Source organism: Malaya genurostris, chromosome 3 (genome assembly GCF_030247185.1).
Source record: "Malaya genurostris strain Urasoe2022 chromosome 3, Malgen_1.1, whole genome shotgun sequence".
Taxonomy (NCBI): Eukaryota; Metazoa; Arthropoda; class Insecta; order Diptera; family Culicidae; genus Malaya; species Malaya genurostris.
Window position 1 is genome coordinate 159,751,708 of NC_080572.1, and position 20,199 is coordinate 159,771,906.

At 38.6% G+C, this 20,199-nt stretch overlaps 1 protein-coding gene across 4 annotated transcripts in view; it reads left to right on the forward strand.

Annotated features, from left to right (window-relative positions):
* The window catches only part of LOC131434834 (GTP-binding protein Di-Ras1), an 86,862-nt gene that overhangs the window by 34,128 nt on the left and 32,535 nt on the right, over positions 1-20,199 (forward strand). The window contains exon 1 of one of the 4 annotated variants that reach the window (XM_058602022.1): positions 14,654-14,984. The exons of 2 other annotated variants lie outside the window; for them this stretch is intronic. The gene's annotated coding sequence lies outside the window, so the exon portion shown is untranslated. Of the gene's footprint in view, positions 1-14,653; positions 14,985-20,199 lie in introns of those variants that run through there. One more of the 4 variants, XM_058602024.1, reaches the window with a different exon arrangement.

Below are 20,199 nucleotides of genomic sequence, written 5' to 3' on the forward strand. Positions count from 1 at the left end.
AGCGACTAAATAATGAAGTTTTTTTGTTCCCTAGATTGCTCTTTTGTTGTGCTGCACTGTTTAGGATGGTACATGAACCAGACCGAAGGACACGAGTGGAGCAAACCAGAGGATACATAATAAAACATTATGTTGCTGGTGAGAGGACAAACAGAATGTTCGGTCACTTTTATCAGTAGACATCGTTATTGCCAACGTATGAGATTTGAAAAATATTGTTTTGAATTTGTAGCATGAGCACCTTGGCTCTCGGTATTAGATCATATTTTACATAAAGTATCTATAGAAATCGGTCATTTTAGATTAACATAATGTAGTCTAATTTCGTAATGAGTTGCAAAAAGTTTATATCGTAACTCTGTTGATTCTGGAACGAGTGTGGCTGTAGCAAACTGTTTATCGTAAGGCTTTTACTCATTGTATCAAACATTATTTTTGAATTTATTCATGACTTTCGATTTTTAGTAGAGAATATTGAATTCATATTATTCTCTTGTTAATCCGAAGCTATGCAAATAAAGAAATGTTTTTTAAACACTCTGTAATTAATCGATGGAGGTGGTGTGATAATTCCTTTATCGAGCCATTCAAACAGTCTAGTTAAAACATTCATACGATTGTATCTTTGGAACAAAAAAATTCTGCATGAGCATTGTGAACTTGTTAAATAACCTAATACGCGTCTAAGATAGTAGAAATTGGTTTAGGAACCTCCGACAAAATTTAGTGGAAAATAATGCGATTGATCGTTTACGTCGCCTATTCGGAAATAGTCGCCAAACCCCACCGAATTGGATCAATGACCTTATAGTAACTTTCAGGTAAGCCTGAATTTATCGAAATCCGTTGAGTTATCTTCGAGAGAACCGAAAAAAGTGTGGAACCAGAAGAGCTTCGAATTTGAATAATGGCCCAATATTAGTAGCTTTCAAACGAGCTAAAGATTACTTAAATCGTTTCATATATCTCTGAGAAAAAAAAAATGCAAAACGAAGAGTTACGTCAGTCATACCATTACATCCCCGGAATCGGAAATGGCAGCCATTCAATATTAAAACACAATCTATGAATCCATGAAAACTTTTCCGAGAAAATTGAGCGGAGTGAAAGAAGTGCGTTCACGTACACAGAAAGAAATAATGAAATTTACACGCCATGTAAAATAATTATAATATGTAATAGACATCAGTTGCACCGAAAGTTTTATTGAGTACCATCATCGATGCAAAACTAAACTATATTGAATTGATTTTTCAATGAATAGAATAGTATATTTCAATTAACGCTTGGTTTATATTGAAATGTACAGATTTTTTAAGTAACTTTATGTTTAATTTCCTGCATAAGAAGAGACATAAATTTACAAATAATGTTTATGTTATTATTTCTTCAACACCGGACGTGACAGCTATTTGATTTCGAATAGGGATCAATGAACTTATAGTAATGAACTTAAGTTTGGTCGTCTACTGATAATAGCTAGCGATTGGAGTAGTTTCGAGGCCAGATTAGAAATTGTTATACGTTTTTTGTTCAGCCGCTTTAAGTGACGGTATCAAATTTCTAACATATTTCACCCTATAATTCCAGAACCGGAAGTCAGATCCGGATGAAACTTTGAAGTTTTGTATGGTACCATGAGACCTTTTATCAAGATTGTTAAAATCAATCACGCCATTTCTGAGAAAAGTGAAGAGGTAATTTGAATTGAGAACTTTTTTCACTAATCACCCTGTCATTCCGGAACCGAAGGCCGGATCTAAACAAAATTCAGGAACTTTGTATGGGATAATCATACCTTCAATTTGAACTTAAGTTTGTGATAATCGGTTCAGCAGTCTCTGAAAAAAATTAGTGCACTTATTTTCATTTTTTTGGAACCGGATGTCGGGTTCGAATAAAATGTGACTGACTGACTGTGGTTACAAGACTTTTCGTTTGAGTTCATGAAAATCAGTTCAGTCATCTCTGAGAAAAGTGAGTTCAAAAAATGTTACATACGTACATACACACACATACACGTACAGACATTTTACGTACTCGACGCACTGAGTCGAATGGTATATGACACTCGGCCATCTGGGCCTCGGTTCAAAAATCGGTTTTCACGTCGTTTAAAATCGCTCCATTTCTTCGGTTACGTTACATAAACCATTATATCACCGGAACTAGAAGTGACAGTCGTTTGGCTGCCAAATATTTTCAATAAACTTATAGTAGTTTTTCTCGAACTAACTTCGATTACACCGGTTCCCGGATTTCGGTTTTGGAAGTACCTGCCATAGTGGAACTCACTTCTTTTTCTCAGAGATGGTCTTGCCGATCTGAGAACTGTTTTACTCTGTAGGTTATACTAGTTGATGGACAAACCTTTTAGTTTTCAAAAATCCAAAAAAAATATTTACGTATATCCACACATTTTTATATAAGATATAAGAGATATGAGAAAGGTATCATTACACCCATAGGTGTATTAAAATAGGTTTTTAAAAATTCCCGACAAAACTGAGCGAAGAAACTTGTAATGTTAATGTTAGAGACATAACAGCGAGATTGACGTAGGACTGCTGTCGACAAGGGCAGATCACTTTAAAAATGCACATTTATTTTGGCACATTGTTCTGCTATTAAATCACCCATTTCAAGTAAAATCTCATTAGTTCTTTGTAACATGCTTCGAATTCTGGAAAGAATTGAATCGTTTGGCGGACGGCGCACAAAGTAAATCTTCCACTTACTTGTGTGCCTTTCCCTACAGCGCTGACGTTCCGTACCGAGTCGTGGCTGTTTGACGTAGTATGTATTAGTGACGACACTTATTCTGATTGGTAATCGATTTTATAAAATTAAATTAATGTTCCATGATTCGATCGTAATTGCGGATTGTAACACTATCATTTATGGCCCTTTTTACAAGTTAAATTGCATTTACGCAGTATGGGACTTCTATCCACAGGACTACCACTGTATGATTGGAACTATCCACTAAAACACCTTGGATATCTAACCCTACCTCCATGGAACCGTTAGTTCCATTCAAGGCTCAAACCACATTTGCTGTCTTATGCATCGCCATAAGAACGACGAAGCTATTTATCACTCTATCGGGAAGATGTCGCCCCGATAGTGCCATGATTTGGTATCTTTTCACTCTTTTGCGTTAGCGATACATAATGTAAACGTAAAGCTTTTATAGGTTGACGTGGTTGATGCAAATGGTGCAGAATTGTCCGATGACGACCGATCGCAGTGCTACGATCGGGCCGAAATCGTGCTCAATCGGTCGGATAATTGGACTGATGCGGTTCGACAAAGTCCACAGGAAGAATTCGGGAATTAGGTCGCTCTACGTTAATTTAGTGTTAAAGTTTCGCTTACATGCAACTATAATTATAGAGTTGAGTTTCTCTTGTGACATTTTATCATCATAAATAGATTTCTTTCGATTTAAACAGTAAATTATTTTGAGCATTCAAGAACCACTTTGATTTTTCTCTTATTTCAATACTTATTGTAATCTATCTCTAATACTGTCATCCAAATACGCATGATCCTTAGGTTACTGAAAAGTAGAGTAAGTGAGCTAATATAATTTGATCAAAGAAAAACCTGTTAGAGCATTGAATCGTTTCGCGTAAAGCTTACGACAACAGGCTTACGAAGTCAGCTTTCTGAACTGCCGAGTCGGGTGTGATAATCGAAGCATTAGCAATAATTTTGTTTATAAAACATCGATTATTACGTTTAAGAGTTTCTATCTTCGGCCATTTGTATTGTGATATTATCGAATAACCTAATAGAAGCTTTCAAACGAACCTAAGTCTTTCTAAATCGATTCAGGCATCTCTGAAAAATTTTGGAGCAATAAAAAAACACTTTGTCGGTAACGTTACCGTTACGTCACACATAAGACTACATCTACCGAAACGAAAATGTTCGCCATAACCCTTCCAAACATGACCAATGATACCATTGTAAAATAAATTAAAATTTAGCGAATAAAAAATTTGAAATTAGTCGCTTACGTATTCTCCGGGTCCGGAAGTGACAGCCATTTAATCTTTGAGCTAATAACATCTTTATGATAGTATTTCTGAAACAAGTCTAAACCGGTAGGAATCGGTTTAGTCATATCCGAGCTGAAATCGGTTCAGACATCTTAGAGAAAATTGAGCGGTAAAAAATATAGTACGTTTAGTCGGTTGCGTCACCTACAGGGGCGGCGGAAGCCCAATTAGGAGTATACTGAACTGCACATCTGGAAAATGTCCTGTGTTAAATCTCCAAATTCAAGAAAGTATTGAAAACAGCTTTACGATTAACATTAAATTTATTCGGATGGATTCGGATATCCGATGTACAAACTGTTATTTTTCTTGAATATGTGTGTATCATGTCGGCCTTGAATGCAATCAGCAAGAATATACAGGGTCCGGCACTCGAAGTGTAACCAATTAAAAAGGCCATAAATTCAGTTTGGAAAATTACTTATACTTAATTAAAAGTACAAAATGTGTAAAAATAATACAAAATTCAGAATCAATTCACTTTTGCTCGATATGACCACCTTTTGCCTTGACTTGATGACTTGAGAGAGCGAAGGAGTTGCTTCGTTTGGCCGAATGTGACTTGCAGGTATTTTGGCCCACTCGCGGACAATAACTTTTTTCAGCGCCTCGAGACTGGTGTATCTTTTAGTTCGGACTTTGCTCTCCAAAATAGCCCAAAGAGAATAATCCATTGGATTCGCATCTGGTGAATTCGAGAGCCATTGTGTGGACGTGATGAAGTTCGGAACGTTGTTTTTCAGCCATTCTTGGTTCACTCGAGCTTCGTGAGACGGTGCCGAGTCCTGCTGAAACGTCCATGGTCTGCCACCGAAATGTTTGTCTGCCCACGGCTTCAAAACAACCTCCAGAATACTTTCCCGATAATATGTCGCATTTACCTTGACGCCAGGCTCGATGAAAACGATTGGAGAGCCCCCATCTGCGATTACAGCGGCCAAACCATTATCTGTTGCGGGTGCTGCCTCCTGGTGGCCAATAGATGACTCAAATTCTCGTATGAACGGTCGGTCAAGTAAACCCTATCGTTTTGAGAGTTTACGAATTGCTCAATTGGAAAAATTTTCTCGTCAGAAAATACAATGTTCGGAAATTGACCGCTTTCGGCAAAACGAAGCAACTCCTTCGCTCTCTCAAGTCATCAAGTCAAGGCAAAAGGTGGTCATATCGAGCAAAAGTGAATTGATTTTGAATTTTGTATTATTTTTTCACATTTTGTACTTTGAATTAAGTAAAAGTAATTTTCCAAACTGAATTTATGGCCTTTTTAATTGGTTACACTTCGAGTGCCGGACCCTGTATTAGATTTTAATTACGAGTTCAAAACTTTTTCCGAAAGTAAAAACTTCATGCGCTTTTATTATTATCGTGAATGTATGGATAAAAATAAGAATTATAGCTAATCAGCTTGAAATAGATGCGGTTTTTGAAAAAGTCTCCATGATTTATGAAAATTATTTTTTGTGATTCATCGTCATTGTAGTATAAATCTATTTCGTGGTGTCAAAACTTGCCCATACGTTCTGGAAATGAAAAGAAAAAGTCCATCATATTTCCTCGTTTTACATTTTAAAGGTTTTTTTGATGTCAATAAATGCTACGGTATGGAACATCAAATTGGCGGCCATGAAATTTTTCTTAATGTAAATTACGATTAGGCTAGGAAGTAATAAATCAAATAACCCACAGCAAATGTGTCATAAATGTGCTTTAGAATCATCGAGTTTGCTCTGAATGAAACTGTCATTCAATGAATACGCACACACAGATAAAACTAGATTTATAAAAGCATTGAACTGACAATAATGTTTTAAGGAAAATATTTGAAAGCAATATTAAGAGTGTATGCATGGTTTTATTCTAGTACAAGTTGTTTTATTTCAACCTGCATCTGTTTATATAGCAGAGTTAGCAGCAATTCATTATAGTTTTAGTGTAATCGTCACATTGTCTCGAACGCTGCTGGCAAAAATGAACAGTTTTTCTTGGGCAAAATAAAACAATACCTGAACACCATTTTGAATAATAATTATCAAGTCACTATAGTCTGGGTGCCGGCTCATTGCTACATTCCAGGCAATTGGAGAGCCGATACTTTAGCCAAACGTGGTGCTATTGAGAGTGAAATTTATGAGAGACCGATTGCTTTCAACGAATTCTATAGCGCGTCTCGCCAAAGAGCACTTGAAAGATAGCGTGCTTCTTGGGATAGAGATGATCTGGGTCGGTGGATGTACTCAATTATTCCTAAAATATCGACAAAGGCATGATTCAGGGGACTGGATGTGAGTAGGAATTTCATTCGTGTGATGTTCAGAGTCATGTCCAATCACTACACGTTAGATGATCTCCTTCGAATTGGACTTTACGAGACTAATCATTGTGCTTGTGGCGAAGGTTATCGCGATATTGATCATGTCGTTTGGACATGCGTAGAATATCGTGATGTCTGATCTCAACTAATAAATTAACTAAAAAATAATGTCACTCACTTTTCTCGGAGATGGCTGAACCGACTTTCTCAAACTTAGATTCGAATGAAAGGTCCTTACAAACTTAAAAAGTTCCTGAATATCATTTAGATCCGAGTTCTGGTTCCGCAATTACAGGATGATATGCACCAAAAATGTTAAACTTATGTCACTTAATTTACTCGAAGATGGTTGAACCAAGTTTCATAAACTTAGATTCAAATGAAAGGTCTCATGGTTCCAAACAAAGTTCCGGAATTTCATATGTATCTAATTTCCGGTTCCGAAATTACAGGGTGACATGCACCAAAAATATTCATTTATTTATTAAACAAAATCCATCGGACTGATGTCTAAATGGACTAACAGAGTGGGAAAAAGCCCATCTGAGTTGAAATATGTATATCATTCTCAGATAGGCATAAAAACCACTATCTTTTAAAACAATCACAAAAATTACATGATAACTACACAACTACTTAAAAGCTATTACAAACAACTTATAACAAATTAAATTATCCATAGTCAGATTATTTCACATCGCTTGATTTTTTCAACGGAACGGCGGGAAGGCTCTAAAAGTGAGTGAAGACGGGAAATATGGAAATAGTGGATTAAATATGTGAAAATAATGTCACTCACTTTACTCGGAGATGGCAGAACCGATTTTCACCAAAAATGTGAAAATAATATCCAGCCTTCGGTTCCGGATGTACCGGCAATAATTATTCAATATTATAAAATGGAGCTCACTTCACTTTCTCACATATGGTTGAAAAGATTTTCACTAACTCAAATTCAAATGTAGTGTGTCGATGTAGTAGTATTATGCAACAGAAATCTCAGAACTATTTTCTGAACTTTTTTAAATTGTAGTGTTTCGGGGAATTTCTGCGGTAATATACAGAAGTAAATGAAAATGAGAAATGCATCATTACACTACCAGGTGGATTGAAACAGGTTTTTTTGTTAGCATTGATATTGTCAGTGTCAATCAACTGAGATCAGAGTTAATAAAAGGATTAATTCATTAACTCAAGGACTCAAAATAGATGAAAATGACAAGAAATAAATGTCACTCTCACCTTCGCTTGCTAATTATGAGAACGAGATTCATGTCCAGTTAACGACATGAGCGGAACAATAGTTTCAAAATTGTGCACCTTTTTTTCATTTACCCTTTCTGTTATTTTCGGTTTTCAGTGAAAACGGGAAAACTGCGTCGGGAGATGCTCAATGTGTCCGCCATTTTTAACTTTTTAATTTAAAAACATGTTTTGCCTTTCTCATATAGAAATCACTAAGAATACCAAGACCCGGAGGGACGAGTCTCATACACCATTCGATGCAGCTCTTCGAGTACGCAAAATGTCTGAGTGTGTATGTATGTAACATTTTTGTGCACTTAGGGGCTGTCCATAAAAGACGCCACGCTTGTTTTGACGATTTTTGACTCCCCATCCCCCCTTTGTCACAAATTGTCACAGAAGCAAAGTACAATCGAATAAACTGCATCAGAATCAGATAAGAGAAATTCTTATGATATACTATTAATGCTAGAAAATCAAATTACTGAAAAAAATGTCAGTGCATAACTTAAGTTGAACCGTTTGAAGGCATCTTTTTCTTTTTTACTCATATTATGCAAAATTTATTAATTTCGCTACTCGCTTACTCGCTCCTCCGTGCACTTTTTCTGATCACAACAGAAATGATTTCCTGCATCATTCATTCCCGAATTTACAAGAAGAAGCTTTTGCATCAACAAATACACGTTTTCCTATAGAATGTAAACGTTTATTGTGGAGATTTTTTCAGGAAATAGGGCAAAGCAGTAATATAATTAGGTATTTCAAAAATGCGCTCATTGAAAATATTGGACGTCACATTCCAAAAACCTACCCCCCCCCTCCCATTGTCACAAAAGGTCACGTTTTATGAAACACTCCCCTCCCCCTTGCGGCGTGACGTCTTTTATGGACAGCCTCTTACTTTACTCCGAGACGGCTGAATCGATTTCGACAAACTTAGATTCGAATGAAAGGCCTTGTTGTCCCATATAAAATTGCTGAATTTATTTGGATCTTTCAGTACTTCCAGTTCCGAAATTAGGGCGTAAAACAAGTAAAAAAATATATGCAATAACTGTTCTTGAAGATGGTGGAACCGATTTTTACAAATTTAGTTTCATTTTATCCCAAAGTGAACTCCTAAATTTCGTCTTGATTATACCGATTCATGAGTTACAGGGTGATTAATGTAAAAATTTCAATTACTTACTTTCTTCAGAGATGGCTGGACCAGTACTATAGTCCCATACAAAACTTTTGAAAACTCAGTTATACAGAGCAACGAAGTTGAATTTTTTTAAAACTTCAAATCATTTCCAATCGATAGGCCTTGCCAGTTGAGGTCCAAACGTACCGACTTTGGCAATAACAGTCCGGAACCAGTAGCACCGGGAATATTGTTTATAAATTGTCAAATTTTACTCACTCGCTTTTCTCAACGATGGCTTGACCTATTTTCACAAAATTAGTTTCAAATGGATGGTTTTATGATCTCATATAAAATTCCTGAATTTCATCCGGATACAATTTCCGGTTACCGAACTACGAAAACATGAGTTTTAAACATGGGCACAATACCGCCTTTACGAACGGTTCACACAGCGTTCGATGTTTCGTACCTGCGGTAAAGAAAACGTATACCACACCCAAAACTCGATTTCGAAAACGCAACCGAGTCCATCGGCATCGAGCACACTTGAATTTTATGTACAAAACTAACTGGAGCGCAGCATTTCGCTTGATAGGTAAGCCAACCAGCAGGAATCGAAACAAAGTCTCAGTAGTCAATATTCAGAATGGAATATTTTTTCATTAAATTTATTGTTAATGGGTATTGAATTCTTTAAAACTAGTCAGTAAATTCTTTTAGCATACAGGCCTGATTAGCTACTAACCAAACAAGCTCACTGTAGTTGAAACGAACTTTGATATGATATGTGTGATATAAATCAATTCCGATATTCCGAGTACGAACGTATGTTTTATGAAATGCGTTGTCAATTCAAGAACATATTGTGATAATCTTTATCATGATATAAATATCCGTTATCAGAAACACACATTTCTTGCTTTCACATGAACAACTGCTCAGTTCACCGATCTAGACGTTTTGCCATGGAGCTCAAAGGGAATCAATAGTTTACTATGTTGTGTTTCAATATTTCCTGGTGCCACCTTATCACAACTAATTGCAGGGCAAAGAGCAGTAGCATGACGGTTGGCGAAGTTATCTACACGGTCTATGTCGATGCCGGTTGGATGCTACAGATTACACTGTTTTATTAAATTGTGCTGCGTTGCCTGTGTACTGGCCCGGGTCATGGTAGCTACCTATACTTCAGTTCCATGTAGTCACGCCTGAAAGGATGCGAACGAAAACTTCGTAGGCGAAGGAATGAATAAGAGATATTTTATTCGCACGAAGCTGTTAAGGATCACAGAAGTTATTTTTATGGTGGCATTTATTTTTCACTCGTAGTGCAGTTAATGGATAAATTATTAGAAATATGTCATGTATGTTAGGAACACATGTGAAGTATAAGCATATAATTGTGTGTATTAACAGCTGAAAAACAACACCTACATGCATTGATAAGAAACGGTAGAATTATTTCATTAGCAGGCATATGCTGAAAGTATGTCAAACGAGTTCGAACACAATTGAAACCTCATAGAACCTATTTCGTGAAAAGATATGAGCTATCTTAATTACGGAACAATAGCATTGAAAATTTCAAGGAAGTTTATTAACTTCTTTGATCAATCTTCCTTCCAATTGGGCTTACCTGTAATTACGAACGGAGTCGGAGACCCATTGTATTATATACCAATCGACTCAGCTCGACGAGATCGGAAAATGTCTGCGTGTGTGTATGTATGTATGTGTGTGTATGTATGTGCAACTTTAAACGATTTTTTTAAACACGAAATTTTCTCAGAGATGGCTTACCGATTTCAATAAGCTTAGGTTCGTTTGAAAGCTAGTAATGTTCCAATTTTTTTAATTTAATTACAAAAAAATGCCTTAATACACACTGCGTTTAGCTAGGAGATGCTGAGGGCATTTTTACCTATTTAAAATTAGAGTTAATTAATTTCTTCAGTTTCATGATCTGATTTCGAGGAGATCAGCTTTGGGAGATCTAATCTCCAACTGGTCATCGGAAGCGACTGGTCGGTTGGAACTTGTCGATGGTGGTCGCATTCTTCGTTTGGGTCCGCAGGAAACACCCCCGGGCAACGAGAACCTGGTGGGTGGCCCACATATTGATCATCGATTGGTGCGGCCCTCCGTGGTGGTGAATTTTGTGGAAAAGAAGAAGTGAAATAGAGAGAAATAAATGTTGTTGAAAAAAGGGGTAAGAACGCGAAATTACTTAGGTCAGCGAAAAGATCTAATTAGTTCACGTGGAGATAGTGAGGAGACGAAAGAAGGGGGAGCAAAAAAATTAATGTCAGCACAAAGATCTTGTTAGTACCGATGAAGATTGTGAACAGGTGTTGGATGAGGAGTTCCGAGCGGATATTGGGATCGAGGTAAAATATCATCGGGGGATCGGAGAACACTGATCAGACTTGTAAGTTGATATTTTTCATTTACTGGTACAAGAGTGACATATAGGGAAGGTCTCAATGGGCCAACACGTCTCGTACTGGAACCCCGGGTGATATACCTCGGGCCCGAGAAAAGGCTTTTAGCTGCGTTTTGGCGCCACAATACTCGGTACATGCCCAGACAATATGTTCAATGTCGTGATAACCGTTATCGCAAGAGCAGAGACCGCTCTCCACGAGGCCGATACGCCTGAGGTGTGCATTCAAGATTTGATGATTAGACATGAGCCGAGACTTCAAACGAAGATCCCGACCCAAAATCATCCCCCTGAACCAAGGTTTAGTCGATACCTTGGGGGTAATGAAGTGTAACCATCGTCATGATTCCCTATTACTCCATGAAGTTTACCAACTTTCGAGTGTCCTTCGACGAGATATACTGAAAAATTCGTTGAAGCAAATTGGTCTTTCATAAATTTCACCATCTAATGCACCCGCCTTGGCCAATGAGTCTGCCTTTTCGTTGCCCGGAAAAGAGCAATGCGAAGGGACCCAGACTAAGGAAATTTTATAAGACTGTCAAGATGAAGCTCTCAAGTGTTCCCGTATTTACCCCAGAAAACATGGGGGATGCTTTTCTGGCTTAATTCCCCGGAGAGCCTCTTTTGAACTTAGACTGTCCGTGACAATGAAGTAATGGTCTACGGGTGAGGTTCAAATGATCCCAAGGGTATACTGAATAGCAACCAATTCTGCAACGTAAACTGAAGCTGGATCACTGAGTTTATATGAATCGGTGATGTTCTTATTGAAGATACCAAAGCCCGTGGATCAGTTCAGATTTGATCCGTCAGCGTGAAACATCTTTTCATAGTCGACTGCTCTAAACTCTCTGGAAGGGAGGCAATGTACCGACCGATAATCGGGCCGAACAGCCTGCATGCCGCATCGAATAACAACGGCCAACGGTGTGTCAACTTTGCGGCCTCCCGAGGAATGGTAGTCAGAAGCACCTTCTTTCCCCGCAAGGATATCCACAAAGCTACCTGGAGATCATCTGACCAACAGACCGAAAACCAAATCGACAACGTTTTGATCGACGGAAAATTTTTCTCGGACATCAACAATGTTCGCACCTACAGCAGTGCGAATATAGATTCGGACCACTACTTGGTTGCTGTATGCATGCGCTCAAAACTTTCGACGATGGCTACCAAACGTCGCGGTTTAACATCGCGCGGTTCCGGGATGCTGAAGTAGCCCAAGATTACGCGCAGCAGTTGGCAGTGGCACTACCAACGGAAGAGCAGCTTGGTGCAGCTTCTCTTGAAGATGGCTGGAGAGACATCCGTTCTGCCATATCAGCACTGCATCAGCAACGCTAGGTACGGCGGCTCCGAACGTAAGGAACGACTGGTTCGACGACGACGACAGTTAGTGGTCAAGAAGAATGCAGCGAGAGCAAACGAGGAGCGATACAGACAGGCGCGGAACAGACTAAACTCGGTATCCCGTAGAAAAAAGCGCCAACAGGAAAACCGAGATCGCGAAGCGATGGAACAGCTGTTCCGTGCTAATAACACAAGGAAGTTGTGCCACAGGCCAATATGTGCAAGGACACCAACGGGGATCTTCTCACGAACGACTGTGAGGTGATCGAGAGGTGGCGGCAGTATTTCGACGAGCACCTCAATGGCGATGTGGCGGAATACGAAAGTAGCGGCGGGGTAATGAACTTGGGAACGCGTGCGGAGGACGATAGACTGCCGGTCCCAGACCTCCAAGAAGTCGAGGAGGTGGTAAGCCGGTTGAAAAATAATAAGGCCGCTGGCGTTGACCAATTACCAAGCGAGCTACTAAAACACGGTGGTAATGCACTAGTGAAAGCACTGCACTGGGTCGTTACCAAGATCTGGGAGGACGAGATTTTACCGGAGGAATGGATGGAAGGAATCGTGTGTCCCATCTACAAAAAGGGCGATAAACTGGATTGCGGCAATTACCGCGCGATAACTCTGCTGAACGCCGCCTACAAGGTACTCTCCCAAATCTTATGCCGTTGACTTTCACCGATTGCAAACGAATTCGTGGGACAATATCAGGTAGGATTTATGGGCGAACGCGTTACCACGGACCAAGTGTTTGCCATCCGCCAGGTGTTGCAAAAGTGCCGCGAATACAATGTGCCCACACATCACTTATTCTTCGATTTCAAATCAGCCTACGACACAATCGATTGAGAACAGCTATGGAAAATCATGCACGATTCCCGGACAAACTGAAACGATTGGTCAAGGCTAGGATGGATCGAGTGATGTGCGTTATTCGAGTATCGGGATAAACTCGAGTCCCTTCGAAACTCGCAGAGGGTTAAGGCAAGGTGATGGCCTATCGTGTCTGCTATTCAACATTGCTTTGGATGCTGTGATAAGAAGAGCGAGGATAGACACGAGTGGCACGATTTTCAGAAAGTCCGTCCAGCTACTTGGTTTCGCTGATGATATTGATATTATAGCACGCAACTTTGAGAAGATGGAAGATACGTACATCGGACTAAAAGCTGAGGCCAAGCGGATCGGACTAGACATCAATGTGTCAAAGACAAAGTACATGAAGGGCAGGGGCTCGAGAGAAGATAACGTCAGCCACCCATTACGAGTTCTGATTGGCGGTGATGAAATCGAAATGGTCGACAAGTTCGTGTACTTGGGCTCACTGGTGACTGCCGATAATGACACCAGCAGAGAAATTCAGAAACGCATATTGTCAGGAAATCGTGCTTACTTTGGACTGCGCAGGACGCTTCGATCGAACTGCACCAGTTGCTGGGAGGACCAACCCTCGTCCAAACGGCCAAGGTCGGGCGGTTACGGTGGGCCGGGCATGTTGTTAGAATGTTGTAGAACAACCCGGTTAAAATGATTCTCGATAATGATCCGACCGGTGTAAGAAGAAGAGGCGCGCAGCGGGCAAGATGGATCGATCAGATTGAGGACGACCTGCGGACCCTTCGCAGCTACCGAGGCTGGCGGCGAACAGCCATGAACCGAGTTGAATGGAGACGCCTCCTGTATACAGCAGAGACCCGCGTGGTCTACGACTGAAAGAATAAAAGTAAGAGTGCTCTAAACTTATTGTTAAAAAATATTAGGGGTCATTAGAGGGCGTATGTGATCCGGAATCCCACGAATCTCTTCTTTGAGAGATCCCAGAATCGATTTTTCAACGGTAAGACGCCCGTCAGAACTTCGAGACTCATCGTATAAGTCGATTGCATGCAACCTAAGGCAATACGCAAACAACGATACTGAATTCTTTCCAGCTTGATAAAATGGGTGTTCGCTGCGGATTTAGAGCAGAAGCATCTGTATTCCATCACGGACAATATCGTTGTTTGATACAACCTGATTTGGATCACTGGATGGGCACCCCACCATGATCCAGTTATTGTACGAAGAAAGTTGATTCTCTGTTGGCATTCTTGTTTCAGATACCTAATATGACATCCCCAGGTGCCTTTGGAGTTGAACCAGACCGCGAGATATTTAAATGTGAAGACCTGAGCAATTGTTTCACCCCTCAATTGATGTTGTAATTATGCTGGTTCTCGCTTCCTCGAAAATGAGGGGTTTATCAATTGAGGGGGAAAGGACTCCACCCTAGCTCATAATAAGGTGAAGGAGACGCTTTCCAAATATACACTAGCGAGAAGGATAGAGAGAACAAATACTACAATAATACTTAGCTTGGTATAACACTGGTTCACTTCAAGGTCAGCAAAATGATCGTCTCTGCTGCTGGTGTGCAGAAAGCTTCTCAAGGTAACGTATAATCAGCACAGCAACCAATGAACACTGACCACGTGTTTGGTTATTTTCAGACATCTTCAGTATCTTCAGACACACTTCCACTATCACACAAGTCTTCACTGCACATATACAGTGGCCTTTATTACCGTTCTCACTTCCACTTTCACATTCACTTCACTTACATGTCACTTCACTTGATTTTACCTATTACCAGTACCACGCTTCGTGAAGTGATCACTGTGGTGGAAAAAAATATTTTTTTCAACAAAATATTGGTGGCGTGATATTCATAATGGCATCAAGTTCATCAAAGTAAATACTTTTGTCTTTAAAGCGACTTCCGTAATAAGGACCTACATTCACTTAACTTGATTTCCACCGTGAAGTGATACTCACAATAAGGGTCACAGTCACTTCACTTAGTTTTCACCGTGTAGTGACACCAGTAATAAGGGCCAGTATAGCCGATAGATTATCAGTTTATGTCTGGAAGACTAAGTCCGAGCTGGCAACCGTCCGGGAGGCAGAGCTCGACATTGGCAGTCAATATGGGGATTCGTTGCTGTAAGCACGTGTTATCACAACGATTTTTGTGGTATCGAAAAATGCACTTTTTATCCGTACAACGGATCGAATTGCACTAGATCGGGATGGATTAGTTTTGATCCTATACACGGCAAGGAAATTACCCGTAACAAAATTTGCAATTCACAAATGGGTACTCTACAGAAAACGCTTCGGGAGATTCTAACGAAGCGACCGATTACAACGAGTGTTTGATACGAAGTGTAATGGGCCATAGATCAATTCGACGATTAAATGACTGCGACATATTATTATTATTATTATTATTATTATTATTCTTATTCTTATTATTATTATTATTATTATTATTATTATTATTATTATTATTATTATTATTATTATTATTATTATTATTATTATTATTATTATTATTATTATTATTATTATTATTATTATTATTATTATTATTATTATTATTAAAAAAGATTTATGATATTTCCAGCAGTACTGCGACTAAAGAAGAGCATAACTTACACTGCGACATCAACTGCTATATATTGTATCATGGAATATTACTTCATATATTATCGTCTTATATTATATTTTGTTATGTTATATTAAAGACTGTCCCAGAAAATATGGACGCACCTTGATTTCGCTGTAAATAATTCACAAGTGTTAGATATTCAAATTTTATTCGATATACTGATAATTTTAGACTACAACAACAGAATATTATTCTCAACATTTGCTACTTAGCCATTGTAGACTAACTGGGGCACCTTCTTGTGAACGTTCCTCATTAAATTCCGTACTGACTTCTTGGCGACAAGTTTTGACACTTTTTTCCAATCTTTTTCAAACTGTTGAATGGTTTCGGCTGCCAAGACATGTTTTCTAAGATGTGCCTTCGTTAATGCACAAAATTCCTCAATTGGTCGAAGTTGTGGGTAATTTGGTGGATTCATGTCTTTTGGGACGAAAGTGACATTTTTGGTAGTATACCACCCTACCGTTGATTTCGAGTAGTGGCAAGAAGCAAGATCTGGCCACAAGACAACATGATCCTTGAGGCTTCGAATCATGGGTAGAAGTCGTTTTTGTAAACATTCCTTGATGTATATTTCGCTGTTCATTGAAGCAGTGGTGATGAAGTTTTTCGAAATCATACCGCAGCTATAAAATTCTTACCAAATTTTTCGACTTCAATCGATGTCTCGGATTGGTTTAACAGTTGCCCTTCTCGCACCATATAATATTGTGGCCCCGGCAAGGATTTGTAATCGATTTTCACGTAGGTTTCGTCATCCATGATTATGCAGTTCAAGTTTCCAGCAAGAATCGTATTGTACAGCTTTCGAGCACACGGCCTGATCGATGCTTCTTGTTTCGGATTACATTTTGGTTGTTTCTGCTTCTTATAGGTTCGAAGATTCAAACATTCTTTAGCACGAATACTTCGAAGTGCCCACTTTTTACCTTTTTTTATATATATAAAAATAGGTATAGAATTCGCTCAAACTTTCGAAAAATTTTCCGAGGCCCGGAGGGCCGAATGACATATACCAATCGATTCAGCTCGACGAACTGAGCAAATGTTTGTGTGTGTGTGTGTATGTGTGTGTGTCTGTATGTGTGTTGTCAACTAAGAGGTCGAGATCTCAGAGATGGCTGGACCGATTTTGATCAAACTAGTCGCATATGAAAGGTCTCCTCGTCATCCAAAACGCTATTGAATGGTTTTGAGATCGGATGTTTACTTTTTGAGTTATTCGAAGTTTTATGTCAAAATTTTCAGTTTTTTGACAGTATCTGTCACAATTGACCTTGAAAACAGAATATGTTTTCAGACTTAGATTCCGCACGATAATACCTATTCAACAAGCCATAGATTGTTAAAATCCGTCCATTTTTAACGGAGATATCGAAATTTTTGTGTAAACGACTTTTCCCCCTATTCCAGCAGTAGGAGTTTTGAGCGCTGTCTGGCAAAAAAAATGCTTGGGAGCAACGGAAAACACGATTTTCTATTCTGTTACATACAATTGTTTCTAAGTACCAAAAAGACTGTGTACAGCATCCTTTTTCATGACAATTTGCCTCGGACCGATTTTAGCACGGCTCGTTTTTGGCAACATAATCGTTCGAATATGACATATATAAACCAGATGATGGCAGATTTTTTTTAATTATATTGTTTTAAACTACTTACAGCAATAAATGCTGGAAGAACATAACATCCATATACCATTCGAATCGGTTCGTCGAGATCAGCAAATGCGTGTGTGACAAATAATTTCACTCAATTTTCTCGGAAAATTTCTTTTCTACAAATTCAGATTCATACGAAAATTCGTATGCTCCCAAACAAAGTTCCTGAATTATGTTTGGTTCCGACCTCTGGTTCCGGAACTACAGGATGATATATGAAACGAAATCAAAATTGTGTAACTCATTCTTCTCGTAGATGGCTGAACCGATCTAAGATTCAAATGAAATCTAAGAATCATCTAAGATGCAAATGAAAAGTTTCAAGATTCTTTGAAACATCTTGCTCTTCAGTCAGATCCAACTTCCGGTTTTGAGGATACAGGGTGATTAGTATAAAAATGTCTATTCCACATAAATTAATCAGGTTTATCGGGTTAGCAGATTTGGATAGTCGATAAAAAAAATTAACTTTTTTCAGTTTTAGTGGTATTCAGTTGTCGATTCAGAAGGCACCTAAAAATTTAATTCGTGCTATGATTTCTCAAAGATGTCTTCACTGATTTTCAAACATTTTGAAACAAATGTAAACTATACAGCTATTCAGGTGAATTTATCTGACTTCGGCCATACCGATTTTAGAATTCCGGTTCCAGTATAAAATCGTTTCTCAAAGCTCAATCGTTTTCTCTAAAAAAGCCTAATCAAATTTCAGAAACAAAAATTCAAATTAAAATAAACTTATATACAAAATTAATTAATTTTATAAATACATACAAAAATAATGAATTTTATCCAATTAAGCTTCAAAGTTGTACTCAAAACTGTAATTTATTCGTCATTGTACTCAAAACTGTAATTTATTCGGCCATACGAATCGGTTTGGGTTAAGCTGGTTCCTGAATACCGGTTCTGGTAGTACCGTAAATAACCGTAAACTCTAAAGTGGAACTTACATATCATGGCATGTTTAATCGATTATCACACTTCTAGATTTAAATTCGATTGTTTTTGCAGTTTCGACATTACAGAGTAATGAGTGATTACAATCTCAAATTGTCGCTTAAAACGACGGTCATTAAAATAATGTAATGAAAACTCAAACACCGAAAAATATTCATGCAAAAAACACATGCGGATTGATAAAAAAAGGTATCATCTCACTGCTAGGTGGATTGATCACGTTTTTGACCACAATTGACTTCGAAGTGCCCTTTTTTTTGGCCACATCCCGCACTGAAACCTCTTTCTATTACTCGAACGCCTTCAGTATACGTTTATCCAACTGAGGGTTAGCAGGACCTTTTTTTCGACCCGTTTTCGGATTATCCTCACCGAACTTCCTGATTGCATTTCGCACGGCTTTTTCACTTACTCCTTCCATTTTTGCTATCTTTCTCAGTGACAGTCCGCGTTCTGTGCACCATTTGTACACAACTTTTCTACGTTGTTCTGCTGAAAGTCCACGCATTTCGAAACAAACTAATGAAAACGAATATACAACTGCACAAGTAATTAGAGAAGAGTGTAAACAACAGGACGCAGCCATAAAAATTGACATTGACCATTGCGAAATGGCAGCGGTTTTTGGTTGCGTCCATACTTTCTGGGACAGTCTTTACAGGTAAAGGGGGTCTCTCCAAGGAAACCAACGTAAGGCAAAACGGACGAATTTGTACTACATAGCTTTAATGCGCTGTACCCCATTATGGCAACAAGGTGACCAAACAACTGCAGAAAACTCAAGAACAGAGCTACTGAATGATTTTATCATTCGGAAGATGAGTTCGAGTTGTTTGTATTCCTTAGAAATGATATATGATATATGATCGCAAAAAGTTAATTTGCTATCAAGTAGGACACCTAGATTTTTAATGCAGCTCACTCTGTTTAACTCGGTCCCAAGAAGCGAATAGTTGAAAATTATTGGTTTCCTTTTGCGATTGAACGTCATTGTAGAAAACTTTGAAGTATTTAGTACCATTCTGTACGGAAAATAATAGCGAAGTAAATAAAGAGTACGTCATTCCAATTTACGCTATCGAAAAATTGATTCATAACTCCGAAATCGGATTTTCGGTAGTTGTATGAGTTATTTCACGAAACCTGAAGGTCTGAAATGAGTAAAACGCACCCTTCTAACAAACAAACCATCAGGCGGACTTAAGCTGGTATAGCGAAATTCTTTATTATATGGCCAGATGTTCTTGCTGGAAGGCGCCGGGTCCTCAAAACTCATTTTGACCTTCTTAACAGCAGTTATATAAAAGCTATCTGATAATAAAATTCTGATCTACTGTAAGTCTACCCGCATACACTGGTAATGCCTTGGACTGATGGTGACTTCACATATACATACATACATATACATCCATACATATTCTGCTTCGAATGTTTCAGGTACAATAAGAGCTTGCTTTGGAGCATGATTATCATCATATTGCTCATAATTCACGCGAAATTCCACATCTCCAGACTTACTGGGAGCTGGGCG